Source organism: Hyperolius riggenbachi, chromosome 4, assembly GCF_040937935.1.
Source record: "Hyperolius riggenbachi isolate aHypRig1 chromosome 4, aHypRig1.pri, whole genome shotgun sequence".
NCBI lineage: Eukaryota > Metazoa > Chordata > Amphibia > Anura > Hyperoliidae > Hyperolius > Hyperolius riggenbachi.
Genome location: NC_090649.1, coordinates 189,620,601 through 189,635,269, shown reverse-complemented (window position 1 = coordinate 189,635,269; position 14,669 = coordinate 189,620,601). Strand labels below are relative to the sequence as shown.

Sequence of the window (14,669 nt, the reverse complement as noted above, 5' to 3'; positions counted from 1 at the left end):
GATGATCTGCAGATATCATAGACTAATGCATTTTGCAGGAGCCGATCTTTTGCAGGAGCCGATCTTTTGCAGGAGCCGATCTTTTGCAGGAGCCGATCTTTTGCAGGAGCCGATCTTTTGCAGATGCTGATCTTTTGCAGGTCTACAGCATCTTGCAAAGGTTTCTGTCTGATGGGGAGTTCAGCTCCATAGAATAGACTGTGTAGGTATGTCTCTCATACTACATGGAAGGGGGTAAAATTGGTCTGTGATCTTTCATTTTCCAAAGACTATGGTCTGATGCGTGTATTAGCCTTAAGTCTCAAGTACACTATAAACACTCTCTTGCCAATGTAATGCTATGTTTGTGATCCCACTTGAGGAATGTGATTTATAAAATATCCTACATAACATTAGCAAGAGCTTTACCAATCACAAGTGTTTAGAAAAGTGCTGCCAATGGGTCACTGGCCTTGTAGTTTTTTTTATATTTTATTGTGTTAAATGCATTAAAGAAAAAATTGAATTTTAAAGTGTACCAGAGACTGCAACAACTAAAGATTCGATACTTACCAGGGGCTTCCTCCAACCCCGTAAGCACATAGGAGTTCCTTGCTGTCCTCCCGCGGTCTGCCGTTAAGCCGCAGTCAGCCCCTGTAACTGGTTCAGTCGCCTCAGTCGGGGTCTTCTGCGCATGCAGGCCCACACAGATCTGCTCATAAGCTTCTTTTCAGCTCAGGGTTGTTTTTTGTTGTAAAGTGGATCCCGCTTGGGTCATACTTGTAGTTTTTAGCATGTTCCACATTCATCACATTGAGATCTGGGAAATGATTTAAAAGATTCAGCATAGAAGGCCTTCTTCTTTTATAGGCGGTTCACAATTGTTTAAAAAAAAAAAAAACAGTTCAAAGTTGTTAAAAATAGGATCTGCTTCCTGAAAAAATGTCATTGTACGGACATGCTTTTGGGAAGTTCATTTTTTTTTCCACGATTAAACTTTATTATGGCAATACAGGATAGATAAAAAAAATCGTTAATCAAAATGGATATAATGAGAGAGAGCCTAAAAAAACCCAACATGTAATATAGCAATAAGAACCTAGCGCCCATACAACTTAAAAAGATCAACAGCGGGAAGTTCACTTTTGAGACCTGTTTATGTATATTTTTCATACTATTCTGTGTATATTGAAGAATAGCCATCTCTGACCCATATCACCTGAAAGTGATTTTTATTGTTTTTGTGTGCTTATATTCTTCAATAAAGATAAGCTAATTATTTGCATACTGGATTGGTGCTGTTCTGGGTACTTTGTTTCCTTATGTGCTAGGTAATGTGTGGCGAGTCTCAATGCCTGGATAAGGGACATCAGACAGTGCAGTGAATGCACTTCTGATGTACCTACGGTTTGCACAGCTGAAAACAAGATTGTGTGGAAGTGGCCTAACCATCCTTTTTACAATTAGGACTATACACAGTTATTTATTCTCAATGTATTTTTTACTTCAGTTTTGCTTTAAATATAGAATATGGACAGCAGGTGGCAGCAGTACTTTGTCCATTACATCTAAAGGCAGCTAGTCAAAAGAAAAATGTATCTAGTCTCTGTATAAAATCTATTACCATTTACAAAGACTGAAAGAATCTGTAAGTCTAGCATGTAGAGCGCTATCTGACTAACATCTTTGTCTAACCCAGGGGTGTCAAACTCAAAAAGGCGGGCCGAAATGAAAAACTTAGACCAGTTCGAGGGCCAACAGTCATATTTATAACTCGCACCCCCCCCCCCCCCATTTAGAATGATCGGACAACACCTGACAGCTTGCACCGCATGCTATAGCTGCGGTGGTACAAAAAAAATACAAGAAAAACACCCTTGGTATATTGGTATAGGAAGGCAGGTAGCCAGATATAGGTGCCCTCAGTATAGGTAGCGAGGCATAGGTGCACCCAGTTTAGGTTAGCTAGGTAAGTGACCCCAGTATAGGTAGACAGGCATAGGTGCACCCAGTATAGGTTATCCAGGTAGGTGCCTCCAGTATAGCTTAGCTAGGTAAGTGGCCCCAGTATAGGTTAGCTAGGTAAGTGGGTGCCCCCAGTAGGTAGCCAGCCTTATCCTCCCCCTCCTTCCCCCGCAGCCGCTCCTTTACCTCATGGAGTCGGAGGCCAGTCCTGCACCGAAGTCTGCTCCCTTCATCCTGTTCACTACATGCCCGGTCCCCGGCATGCAGCACAGGAATCACCTGTGACGCAAAGACACCAGAGCGGCTCCCTTGGTAACGTCGTTTATCCTGTATATGCGACGTTACCGAGGGAGCCACTCTGGTGTCTTTGCGTCACAGGTGATTCCTGTGCTGCATGCCGGGGGCCGAGCATGTAGTGAACAGGATGAAGGGAGCAGACTTCAGTGCAGGACGGGCCTCCGACTCCATGGGGGCAGAGCCGGCCACCAGATGAGCAAATCAGGGACAGGAGGGGGCGGAGCTGGGAATGTGGCCGTGGGCCAAAATCAATGTAAATCATAAAAGCACTGGTGGGCCAATTTTTATGGCTCTGCGGGCCACATTTGGCCCTCGGACCAAAGTTTGACACGTGGTCTAACCTCTGATTCCTATATGGTTCCTGTGATGGATGGAAGATGAAGCAGTAACACCTTCTGCTATAGTGACATAAAATGCCAATACTGGTAGAAAAAAAAATCCACTGTAGCCAGCATTTATATCCCTAAACAGGTCGGCTCAACAGCTGCGTAGGGATGGCAGACTGCAAGGCTAAGGATTTCTATGCATAACTGTGCTGTGGGAGAATTCACTCCTTGTACTAGACAAATAGTACTATATCCTACTCGGACAATACCAAATCTGTTGTGTGGGTTGGTTCCACTGGATATTTGGGGTAAGTCCCTGTCTGGAGTAGATACTGCCAATTATTATATACATATCTGTATAGCGATAAAACTTTATTTGAAACATTTTCATCACTTAAAGTGTAACTGTCGGGCATAAAATCAAAAATCAATTATTTTATCTGGTAAACAAGTAATAAGGTTGCTAACCAGGCAATACAAAAGTTAAAATCTCTATTGCTTTTCTTGTTTACAAATGATCATTCCCCAGTTTACCTGACTCTTATTTGGTACGTTGCCGCAAAAAGGAAGTTGCAAGGCATGCTGGGTTGTGCATGCAAGGCATCTGCCTTGTGCATGCTCTTGCTGTTTTTGTTCTGCATCAGCTCTAGTGTGAGCCGGCCCTTATTGTCTCTCAATGTGACTCATAATCTAATGCCCCTACGGCAGTCCAGAGCGATTGAAGCAGTACTTAACTGCCTAACGACTGCTCAACGCCGATTGGCGTGAGCAGCGCGGCAGTGCCTGGACCCCTCCATGCCAATTGGCGTGAAGTGCTGGGGGCGGAGATTGCAGAGGATCGCATGCGCCGAGGCTCGCGCATCCCTGCTTGAATGGCAGAGCGAAACCACCGTCTAATAATACTGTACAGTGCTGCGATCTAAGGCACGGCTGTCCCCCTGGGCGGCAGAAAAGTGATCCGCTGTCATAGGCTGAAGCCTATGACAAGCCTATCATGCTGATTGGCTGGCGGGGGGAGGTTGGTTAAAAAAAACTAAAAAAAAAAAAAAAAACTAAAAAAAGGTTACATTTAAAGAAAAATAAACCGACATTGGGGGAGCAATCATAGCCCACAAAACGAAAACTCTGGTGGGCAGAAAGGGGGGGAGATCACTTTTGTGTGCTGAGTTGTACGGCCCTGCAGCGAGCCCGTAAAGCTGCAGTGGCCTATTTTTGTAAAAATGACCTGGTCACTAGGGGGGGGGGGGGTTTAAGCCCTGGGTCCTCAAGAGGTTAAAGAGCCTGAGGTGGGCTCATGAAATTAAAAATAAAATTTAGTCTACATGATCCAGGGGGCTGAGCGGATCAGGTAGCTGTCAAAACCGCCGCTCCTGTGGGGCCCACTTTCACTTTCGTGACCACTGGGAGTCGGGGAAGAGGCAGGGGACACAGCCGGGGGGGGGTCATAGCATGGCAGTGGGGGGACACAGGCATGTCATGAGGCAGAGAACATGCCTCTGTCCCATCTGCCTCCCCACGAACCACCTCGGCTACTCTTTAATTAATATGCCAGCATTTTTGGTCTGTGGTGGGACTTTGAAACTCTAAGTAGATGGTGACCTGGCTGAGAAAAGTTCTTACGAAGTAACCTAATGTTTAAAAAATGTACTTAGCTGAATGGCTCAATTACACTCTCTTTTGGTGGGTATCTAGCAATGCATTGTGGGGTTTCCATGAATATGGCATCCCATGTGGTGGAGCTCCCTCTCCAATTTTAGCATTCAAGATTGATAAAATGTCCTAAATTAATTAAAAAATTCAGTTCAGCGAATTCAAAGCTGGATATCCAAAATTGGCATTTCAGAATGCTATAATCATATGATCAGCGCAAAGCAGGGCTGTAGAGTCGGAGTCGAGGAGTCAGTTTTGGGTACCTGGAATCGGTGGTTTCATAAACTGAGGCTTTTGAGCCAAATCATGTTTGTACCAACTCCATAGCCCTGACGCAAAGTGTGAAAATGAGAAATGGAGCATCTGATTATACTTCTAGATGTATAAAGAAGACATGCTATTTTAGTTCTACAGTGGGCCAAACATAATGCAAAGTGGGTAAACCACTTGGAGGCCAAATTTGATGGCCCTGTGGGCAAGATTTGGTCCATGGGCCGGAGTTTGACATGTATGCGTTAGAACATTCAGAAAATTTACAGGAAAGGTGAGCGAAGGATTAGCGGTTGTCTTGGACAAATGAAGTGAGAAGAATATGGAGGCTGCCATATGCATTTCCTTTTAAACAATACCAGTTGCCTGACAGCCCTGCTGATCTATTTGGCTGCAATAGTGTCTGAATCACACCAGAAACAAGCATGCAGCTAATCTTGTCAGATCTGACAATGTCAAAAAAAGTCTGATCTGCTGCATGTTTGTTCAGGGTCTATGGCTAACAGTATTAGACACAGAGGATCAGCAGGATAGCCAGGCAATTGGTATTGCTTTACAGGAAAGAAAATATGTCCACCACCTCCATATCCCCTTTAAAAGGAATCTGAAGTGAAGATAAGTGAGCTTATTTGAGCTCCACGACTTTCAAAGTGTGAGGTGTCTCTTTAAGGGAGTGTGCTGTTTCAGGTTTTGGGTGGAGTTCTCCCTCCGCCTACCTACATATAGCTCACCTCCTAGCAGGTTCACTTTAACTATGACTAAGGGCAGATTCTGAGCGCTACAGGCGTCAGTTCATCCTGTGGATGTTGTCTTTCTGTGTGGCATTACCAATAAAAGTATACCGGTTTTCATCTATCCCACCTGGCCTGCAGATCTTTCTTGCTTGTCTATGTGGATTGGTTTAGCTTACCAGATCCTACATCGGTGGGTGAGAATTAATAGGGGTTTCAGAGCGTTCTGGGCATTCTTTTTGACCAAGTTAAATAAGTGTTATTTTCCTCCTCCCTGGAGATCCATTTTAACTTTAGGGAGAGTTATCTTGCCAAAGATAAAAAAACAAGACTGCCTTTGTATTGCAGATGCAACTGCTTATTTATTTGGTAGACTTGCTTTACATTTTTAATTATGATAGATAATGTATTTAGCCTACACCCAGTATTTTTATAACTTCATAAAAATGAGTGGATTCAGCATTCAAGGAAATCGCAGTACAGTTCATTGTCATTTATTTTGAACATTGCACAGATTTACTGTGCAATTTTTTCATTCCTTCAGCAAAGTTCTGCATTATTTATAGAGTGCTGTTGCTTTTTAATATTTAATCTCATCACCTTCCATACAAAGGAAGCCGGCTCCTGTCCTTCCATGTTGTTTTTCCACCTCAGTTACTGTAAACTACATTATAAAAGATTGTTCTATTGGGTGTGTTTTTCTTGTCATTTTCACCTCATAACCATCCAGTAGCAGCCCATATATGGTTAGATCCAAACCATATGATTTCTGCCCACTGTCCTAATATATATTTTTTTATAATTCTCCTAAAAGTGATTGCCTTGGCTTTAATGTGAGGAAATTTGGGACCCATACCATCTCTGCTGTATATTAATATTGTAGAGATGGGATGGATCTCAAATTTCCTCGAATCCAAAAAGATTCTCGGTTTTTCTTAAATCGAACACATCCTGTGCATAAGAATTGTGTGATCCGTGTAAGAATAGTAGTTGGACTAGAGGTGCCCATACATGGTACAATTCATTTTCTTTTTTTTTTCTATTTCATTTGATTATTCTGTTAGGTCAAATATAAAGATTTTTCCAACATGTCCGATCGGATTTTTATAGAAAAAAAACAGGATAATGGTTTGTTTTTCTTCTTGAAAAAGGATTATTTTCTACTTTCATTCGATTAGATCATTTTGGTTGAATAAACGGGAAAATCAAACGTTTTATTGTACCGTGTATGGGGTATCACACCATAAACAAGTAGTCGAACTACTATTCTTACATGGATCACACAATTCTTATGTACAGGATAGAATAGTATATTCTAAGCCTGAAAAAATGAAAGATTAAAGGGATACTGTAGGGGGTCGGGGGAAAATGAGCTGAACTTACCCGGGGCTTCTAATGGTCCCCCGCAGACATCCTGTGTTGGCGCAGCCACTCTCCAATGCTCCAGCCCCGCCTCCGGTTCACTTCTGGAATTTCTGACTTTAAAGTCAGAAAACCACTGCGCCTGCGTTGCCGTGTCCTCGCTCCCGCTGTCACCAGGAGTGTACTGCGCAGACACAGACCATATTGGGCCTGCGCTGTGCGCTCTTAATGACATCAGCGGGAGCGAGGACACGGCAACGCAGGCGCAGTGGTTTTCTGACTTTAAAGTCAGAAATTCCAGAAGTGAACCGGAGGCGGGGCTGGAGCATTGGAGAGTGGCTGCGCCAACACAGGATGTCTGCGGGGGACCATTAGAAGCCCCGGGTAAGTTCAGCTCATTTTCCCCCGACCCCCTGCAGTATTCCTTTAAGCAGAGCACTCAACAATATTATACTATTACAGTATCTAGATCAATGTGATTCAACATTAGTCTATTCCCTAGGAATAAAAAGTAGTATATATAGTCCATCCAACTCCACAAGCAGATGATTCTTCATAAACCTTCTATAACAGTCAGGAAAAACAGTATACGCTCACCGGATAAACAGGCTAATCACTCAAAATCAGCAATCACGTTTTTTGGCCCAGCCAGCTTTCTTCTCTACTCCTATTGGGAATTCCTCATGCAGCCAAATTCATATAGGGAAAAACCAGGGCACAGCAATAGTGTGATAACGTTTAAACAAAGTAATAACACCACCAGTGCTCCCAGCTTCCAAAAATATCACCCAGCGTGCCTCCACCAAGTAAGCATTAGAAGCCTCTCACCAGATTCAGTGGCTGACCCCTGACAGACCAGCACTTCAGCGGATTAAATGTCACCTCCACTCTCCGGTCATAAACAAACCTAGGACTCAAGCAGGGCTCCACATAGCATAATTCTGTTTATTCTAATCACTTATAAAATTGTAGTGCACTTACAAAATCTTCATAAAAACATGCGCATATAAAATTGCTCCTCGAGGATATCCAGCGCCTCACCGGCGGCCTTGGCCACGCCCTACTAGTTTCGTCTTACGACTCATCAGGCTCCTCGGTGGAGGCACGCTGGGTGATATTTTTGGAAGCTGGGAGCACTGGTGGAGTGTTATTACTTTGTTTAAACTTTATCACACTATTGCTGTGCCCTGTTTGCCCTATATGAATTTGGCCGCATGAGGAATTCCCAATAGGAGTAGAGAAGAAAGCTGGCTGGGCCAAAAAACGTGATTGGTGATCTTGAGTGATTAGCCTGTTTATCCGGTGAGCGTATACTGTTTTTTCCTGACTGTTATAGAAGGTTTATGAAGAATCATCTGCTTGTGGAGTTGGATGGACTATATATACTACTTTTTATTCCTAGGGAATGAACTAATTGATGTTGCATCACAGTGATATAGATACTGTAATAGTATAATATTGTTGAGCGCTCTGCTTAATCTTTTATTTTTTCATCTATTTGGTATAACACACACCATATTTTGTAGCTAGCGATACAATATATACTGTAGAGATTGTTTGAGAAGAGGTAGTAGGTGAGGAGCGCATAATTATTTTTAATTTATATTCTAAGCCTAACTACTATTCTTACCTGGATCACACAATTCTTGTGTACAGGATAAAATAGTATATTCTAAGCCTAACTACTATTCTTACACGGATCACACCATTCTTAAGTAGTGGTAGTTCCCAACTTAAGAACAAACCTACAGTCCCTATCTTGTTCGTTAACTGGGGGCTACCTGTACCGGATTTGTTAGATTGAAAATCGAAAATCTTTTTGGATTCGAAGAAATTTGTGATTTGTCCCATCTCTATATAGTTTTTCTCAGTTTTCCAGCATGCTGGACAGTCTCATTTACATTGCCCATGGACTGATGCTTTTGTACTGCATCAAGCTGCTTAATACTGCATATAGTATCTGGTTGTGATAGATATGTATAATTTCATACACAAATAATGTTCTTAATTTCAACATTCAAAATTAAAACCACCCACTGTATACAAATTTAGATATTAGGCCCCGTTCACACTGCACGCGTTGCCTACCGGATTTCAGCAACGCGGGCAGGAGGCGGACGCGCACGACATCACTGCATAGACTGCACTGTCTGATGTTCACATGACATGTGTTCCTGACCAATGCGGTCCGCGAACGCATGCTGCATGCATTTTTTCCAGAAACGCGCGGCTGACCCATTCATTAAAGTGAATGGGTATCAGCCACGCCACGCAACGCATGCAAATGCAGATGGCGTGCGTTCGTACGCATTGCGTTCCGATCGCACGGCCATCTGCGTTTAGTAATATGAATGGGGTCTTATTGCTCTTCTTACTTGAAAATAATAATGGCATATGGAATGTATAGATAATAGAATGAAAGTAATCTTCAGCACCTTATTGTTTAATACCAATCAAATAACCTGTATTAAGAGTGACACCAATGAGCTTGATTAAAAGCTGTAATGTGTAAAAGAAACAAATGTAATTAAATGAGGTTTGATAATGTATGTCCCTCTTTGCTTGCCCTAAATGAACAGTAAACCTTTTTAACTATCGGCACTGGTACTTTGCCAGTGCTGCCTCTGCACCATTCATCTACAGTTGTCAATCACTGCTGGTATGTTGGTGAAACCTTGTACTTTTCGCTTATTCTGCTGGCAGTAGAAAGACTTCAAGGGCAAAGAGCCAGTCATTAAATATAAATGGCTTTAGCTGCAAATGATAACGAGTTATTACAATTCCCGGCTTTGAAAATTGTTCAGCTAGTACTTTTAAAAATGACTTGCAAAAAGATATTAAATACTGTACCTCCATTTATTCCACTTATGTATTCTTTAAAAAAATTAAAATAAATACATTTTATGTACAACCCCTACAAGTACCTTTAAAAATGAGGAGAAGGGGTGTAGTCAGCATTTTGTTGTTGGTGGCAGTGCCGATCCTACAGTTGGGCAGATCTTAATTAGTTCAGCCAAATTCAACAGTAGTACAGATGGTATTGAAACAAAATTGTGTTGAAGATATGTTCACTCTGTTGCTTTTAAATGTCCACAGAAGCAGAGGAAAAAAATTGGCGGTCATGGGGGAGCCACTCTGTGGCCGCCAATTGGCGTTAGGCGGGCGCAGAGCAGTTAAAGTGAACCTCCAGACTAAAAATCTACAAAGCAGCACTGAAAAGGCTTGGTGTTTAACATTTTTACAGCATCACAACTTTGTTTTTCTTACATAAGCCTTATTTTTAGTTGCACAAAAGCTTAAGCTCCACCCCATCAAGGAAAACTGCCCGGGACTTTTTCGCTGATGCTGTACAAAGCATGATGGGATTTCCTATGGTGGTGTTCACGTTGCCTAGCAACTGGGAGGGGTGATCAGCACACAGGACAGTTTGAACTGTGTCTCATGCTCCCTGTCACCTCCTTTCAACCAAAAAGATGGCTGCCCTCATGAAATCAAACATTTGCCTGTTCTTTAAAAAAAAAAAGGTGGGTAAGAGATTATATTACCTATCTATTTTAATTAACATAACTAATGTAACTTAATGACAGTATGTTTGTTTAGGCTGAAGTTCCTCTTTAAGTTAGTATTGTTTATATAATGTGAACATTGACTTTCTACTGTTTGCTCCCTAGTCATGAACCTGTATGTGTAACATTCAGCTATAAATTAACCTACTTTCCACCAGTAGCCAACTATATATCTGCTTGACTATAAAGAAACTGTCCCTAGAATCCAAACCCCACTTCTGGTCTGTGGCTTTCTGCTAGACTGGCAACTGTTGTTTCCTATGGAAATGCATAACCTACTAAATAGATTTAAATGCTGTCATAAAAAAGAAGAGTAATGCATGCACACGCTGCTGACTTTTTTAATCTAGTAGATATGCAGACAGTGTGTAGTGGCCAACTGGTATGCATTAGGGTTTTGGAGTAAGTACATTAGGGTTTTGGAGTAAGTACATTAGCACTGCGACTCCTTTTATGTTTATGGTACCTCTGACTCAACTCCTCATTGGAAGAACACAACATACAAAGCATTTAATCACCATAAAAGCTCTGTGATTGCAAATAAAGATTGTGTTTGCCAACCAAAGAGCCACTGACTAGGAAATGGACATGCCATACTGTTGGTCATCCAAACTTGTCACTGCCTTCTTGAAAGAGGGTATTGTGGAAGTCCCTGGTATCTGGCACAGGTGGGGATTGCCTGATGCCGGATACATGTGCATTCTGGTTGCTTGAACCGGTGCTAAATTAACACTAAACAGTAACCACTAGATTAAAAAACAAAATAAACCATGGCAGTTGATGCTTTATGTATCTCTGTCCAACTAGTAAAATTACCCTGGTGTATTGTCTAATCAACGACGAGACTGAGGCGCCCAAGGTGAGCATTCAGGTTTATTATGGTTTAAGATTTTCAGCCCACTTTACTTATCACTGTGAGTTGGAAGGTAAGCATTTTTTGCTTAGCGATGATTTCTTTCAGTATAATGAAATGCACAGCAGATAACCATTTTGGAGTGCCACGGGCATGGTGCACTGTGTGGCTATTAGTAACTCTAAGATAGGTTCCTTTTTAAATGTGGAGTTGCTATGTGGAACATTCCATGCATCCCTTACACCCCGATCTCAATGGGTTTGTTTTGCTTGATTACAGTCCACACTGTAGGCCTTGAAGAAGAATTAATGCCTTTGCTTTCAACCCTCTTTAAAAATTAAATATATCGAGCGTGCCATAAGTAGTACTCAGCTGGCAAATACCTATTGATCTTAAGCATTTCTGTCTTATTGTGCTGTTTGAGGTGAAGATTTATTATTGATGCATGTAGGCCTTGCACTTTGCATTTTGTGTATTAGGATGTTTTAGCTTAATTGCACTAAGCATCTGCTCAGAGCGAAAGCCGTTCAGTTATTTCTTAGGAGCACTTTCCACTCTTCCATAATCTAAAACTTTATATTAGATGCTAAATATATATATCTCCTATTACGTAAACCGATTGCTTCAGATAAAGATGGTTCTCTGTTAATTGCAGTTTAACACTTAAGTGAGGACTGTCTAGTGACAAATAAGCTACTATCTAGAGTGCAATTCACACATTACATTTCAGGCCTGGACCCCACTTTACAACGCCGGTGGCCATACATTTATCCATACACCTGCGTTCTGCACCTGTGTTGCTCTTCGTTGCAGCACTGAGCTCATTCAGCGACCATGAATGGGACAGCGTACAAGACTTTGGACATCTGCCAGTGATCTATTTTTTTTTTTGCCTGCCAATCCATAAATGTCTGATTAATTTTGGATAACTTGGCAGTCAAAAGTGTTATCAGGAGTGGTGTTTAATTTCCATTATATGGTCAGCCGCTCCATAGTTTTGTACTGCTGACCTTTTACCAGCAGGGCCATTTATAGGCATAGGCAAACTAGGCCGACTCTTGGGACAACACCTGCTGGAGGGGGGCAAATTAAAACTATTATTGGCACATACTTATCTGGATTTTTTTGTGGTAATTTTATCCCCCTAAATGGGCAAAAAAAAGGAAGCCAGAATAGCATTACTATATACCAGGTGCTATTAATGTGCTAATGTGTGATTGTTTCAGATTTGGCCTGTATTGATTATTTTAGCCTTTCTGGATTTTCAGGACAATAATCTAACCTTTAGGGTCCATTTCCACTACATTTATTTTATTTATTTTTTTATTTTTTCCCCATTAGTGTAAGGTGCAGACAAGGCATTGTGCACCCTGACATTTATACATCTTTTGAGTCTGGACCTTTCCAAAAGTGTTTGAACTTTATTTGCGCTATAGTATGCTTAAACATGTTCATGTATGTAAACAAGTGCATCTGTTGTCAGCTCTAGAACCATTTCCACATCTGTTTAAAATTCACTCACCTTGTGAAATTAATTTAATATATTACTACATCAGGGTTTAGGCCCGGTTCACATTAGCGGTCGCCGTCCGGAATCGCCGAGCCGGACCGCATGCGGAACGGACGCACGGCATAGCAATGAAAGTCTATGCGTCCGTTCACATGCGTACGTTTTGTCCGGACCGGATCCGGACTCCGGCATAAGATCCAACATGCGCTATTTTTTTGGTCCGGCTCCTCCGGCAAACGTATCCGGAGCGGAGCCGGACTGTTGCATCCGGCCAATACAAACCAATGAGAACCGGAGAGCGCACAACACACTGGCTATAAAAACCGGTCGTTCTACCCCACTTCCTATGCTTTTTCTAGTGGCCATTTTGGATGGGTACCACATGAGCCCAGCGTTCAGAGTGGAGCAGCAGGGATTTCATGCTGGAGCTCTTTGGCAGCAACATGTCTGATGATATGTCTGATAACGAGGAGGTGAGGCCTTCTCCCCACATAGTAGGTGAACAACAGGAAGGAGAGAATTCCCAGGTACGAGTAAAAAATGACTTGGTCCATGGTCCCAACTGCAGTCTCACTATCCACGGATGGTCTCCACACGTCCACCTGTCTCCAACAATGACCCCAGAGCTTCTGCTGACCTCCCAGACCCCAGGTATTTACAGGTTGTTATCTCTTTAACCTTCCTGGCGGTAAGCCCGAGCTGAGCTCGGGCTATGCCGCCGGAAGGCACCGCTCAGGCCCCGCTGGGCCGATTTGCATAATTTTTTTTTTGCTGCACGCAGCTAGCACTTTGCTAGCTGCGTGCAGTGCTCGATCTTCGCCGCTACCCGCCGATCCGTCGCGCCGCAGCCCCCCCCCCCCCCCAAGACCCCGTGCGCTGCCTGGCCAATCAGTGCCAGGCAGCTCTATGGGGTGCATAGGAATCCCCTTTGACGTCATGACGTCGGTGACGTCATCCCGCCCCGTCGCCATGGCGACGGGGGAAGCCCTCCAGGAGATCCCGTTCTTTGAACGGGATCTCCTGATCGCCGGAGGCGATCGGAGGGGCTGGGGGGATGCCGCTGAGCAGCGGCTATCATGTAGCGAGACTGTCTCGCTACATGAAAAAAAAAAAAACATTTAAAAAAAAAAAAGATTTGCTGCCCCCTGGCGATTTTTTTTTTTTTTTTTTTTTTTTTTTTTTTTTTTAAGCAAACCGCCAGGAGGGTTAAGAAACCAGATCCGGACCGCAACCGTGTTCATACCGCACGGAAAACTGATGCAAACGGACCGGATCCGGACCTGATCTGGATAGGAACCGTACGGATTAGGTCCGGTCCGGATCCGGTGCGGTCCGGACATCCGCTCCGGTTTTCACAAAACCGCAAGTGTGAACGGGGCCTTAGTGTTTTATATCATTTCTTCCCAACATTTTTTGCAGGGGTGGCATGAAAAACTAACCGGGTTCTCCTTCAAATTCTGGCCTTCCCTGGGGCCCCAGCAGAATACAAGTGTCCTTCCTCTGTTGCATGATTTCTGGGTGGGCAAAATTATGCTGAGTGCTTCTGGGCGGGAGATATTATGCTGGGTGCTTCTGGGTGGGAGATATTATGCTGGGTGCTTCTGGGTGGGAGATATTATGCTGGGTGCTTCTGGGTGTGAGATATTATGCTGGGTGCTTCTGGGCGGGAGATATTATGCTGGGTGCTTCTGGGCGGGAGATATTATGCTGGGTGCTTCTGGACGGGAGATATTATGCTGGGTGCTTCTGGGTGGGAGATATTATGCTGGGTGCTTCTGGGTGGGAGATATTATGCTGGGTGCTTCTGGGCGGGAGATATTATGCTGGGTGCTTCTGGGCGGGAGATATTATGCTGGGTGCTTCTGGGCGGGAGATATTATGCTGGGTGCTTCTGGGCGGGAGATATTATGCTGGGTGCTTCTGGGAGGGGAGATATTATGCTGGGTGCTTCTGGGCGGGAGAAATTAGGCTGGGTGCTTCTGGGCGGGGAGATATTAGGCTGGTTGCTTCTGGGCGGGGAGATATTAGGCTGGGTGCTTTTGGGAGGGGAGATATTAGGCTGGGTGCTTTTGGGAGGGGAGATATTAGGCTGGGTGCTTTTGGGAGGGGAGATATTAGGCTGGGTGCTTTTGGGAGGGGAGATATGAGGCTGGGTGCTTC

At 43.4% G+C, this 14,669-nt stretch overlaps 1 protein-coding gene across 13 annotated transcripts in view; it reads left to right on the top strand.

Annotated features, from left to right (window-relative positions):
- The window catches only part of DLG1 (discs large MAGUK scaffold protein 1), a 283,639-nt gene that overhangs the window by 100,635 nt on the left and 168,335 nt on the right, over positions 1 to 14,669 (top strand). The window lies entirely within an intron of this gene.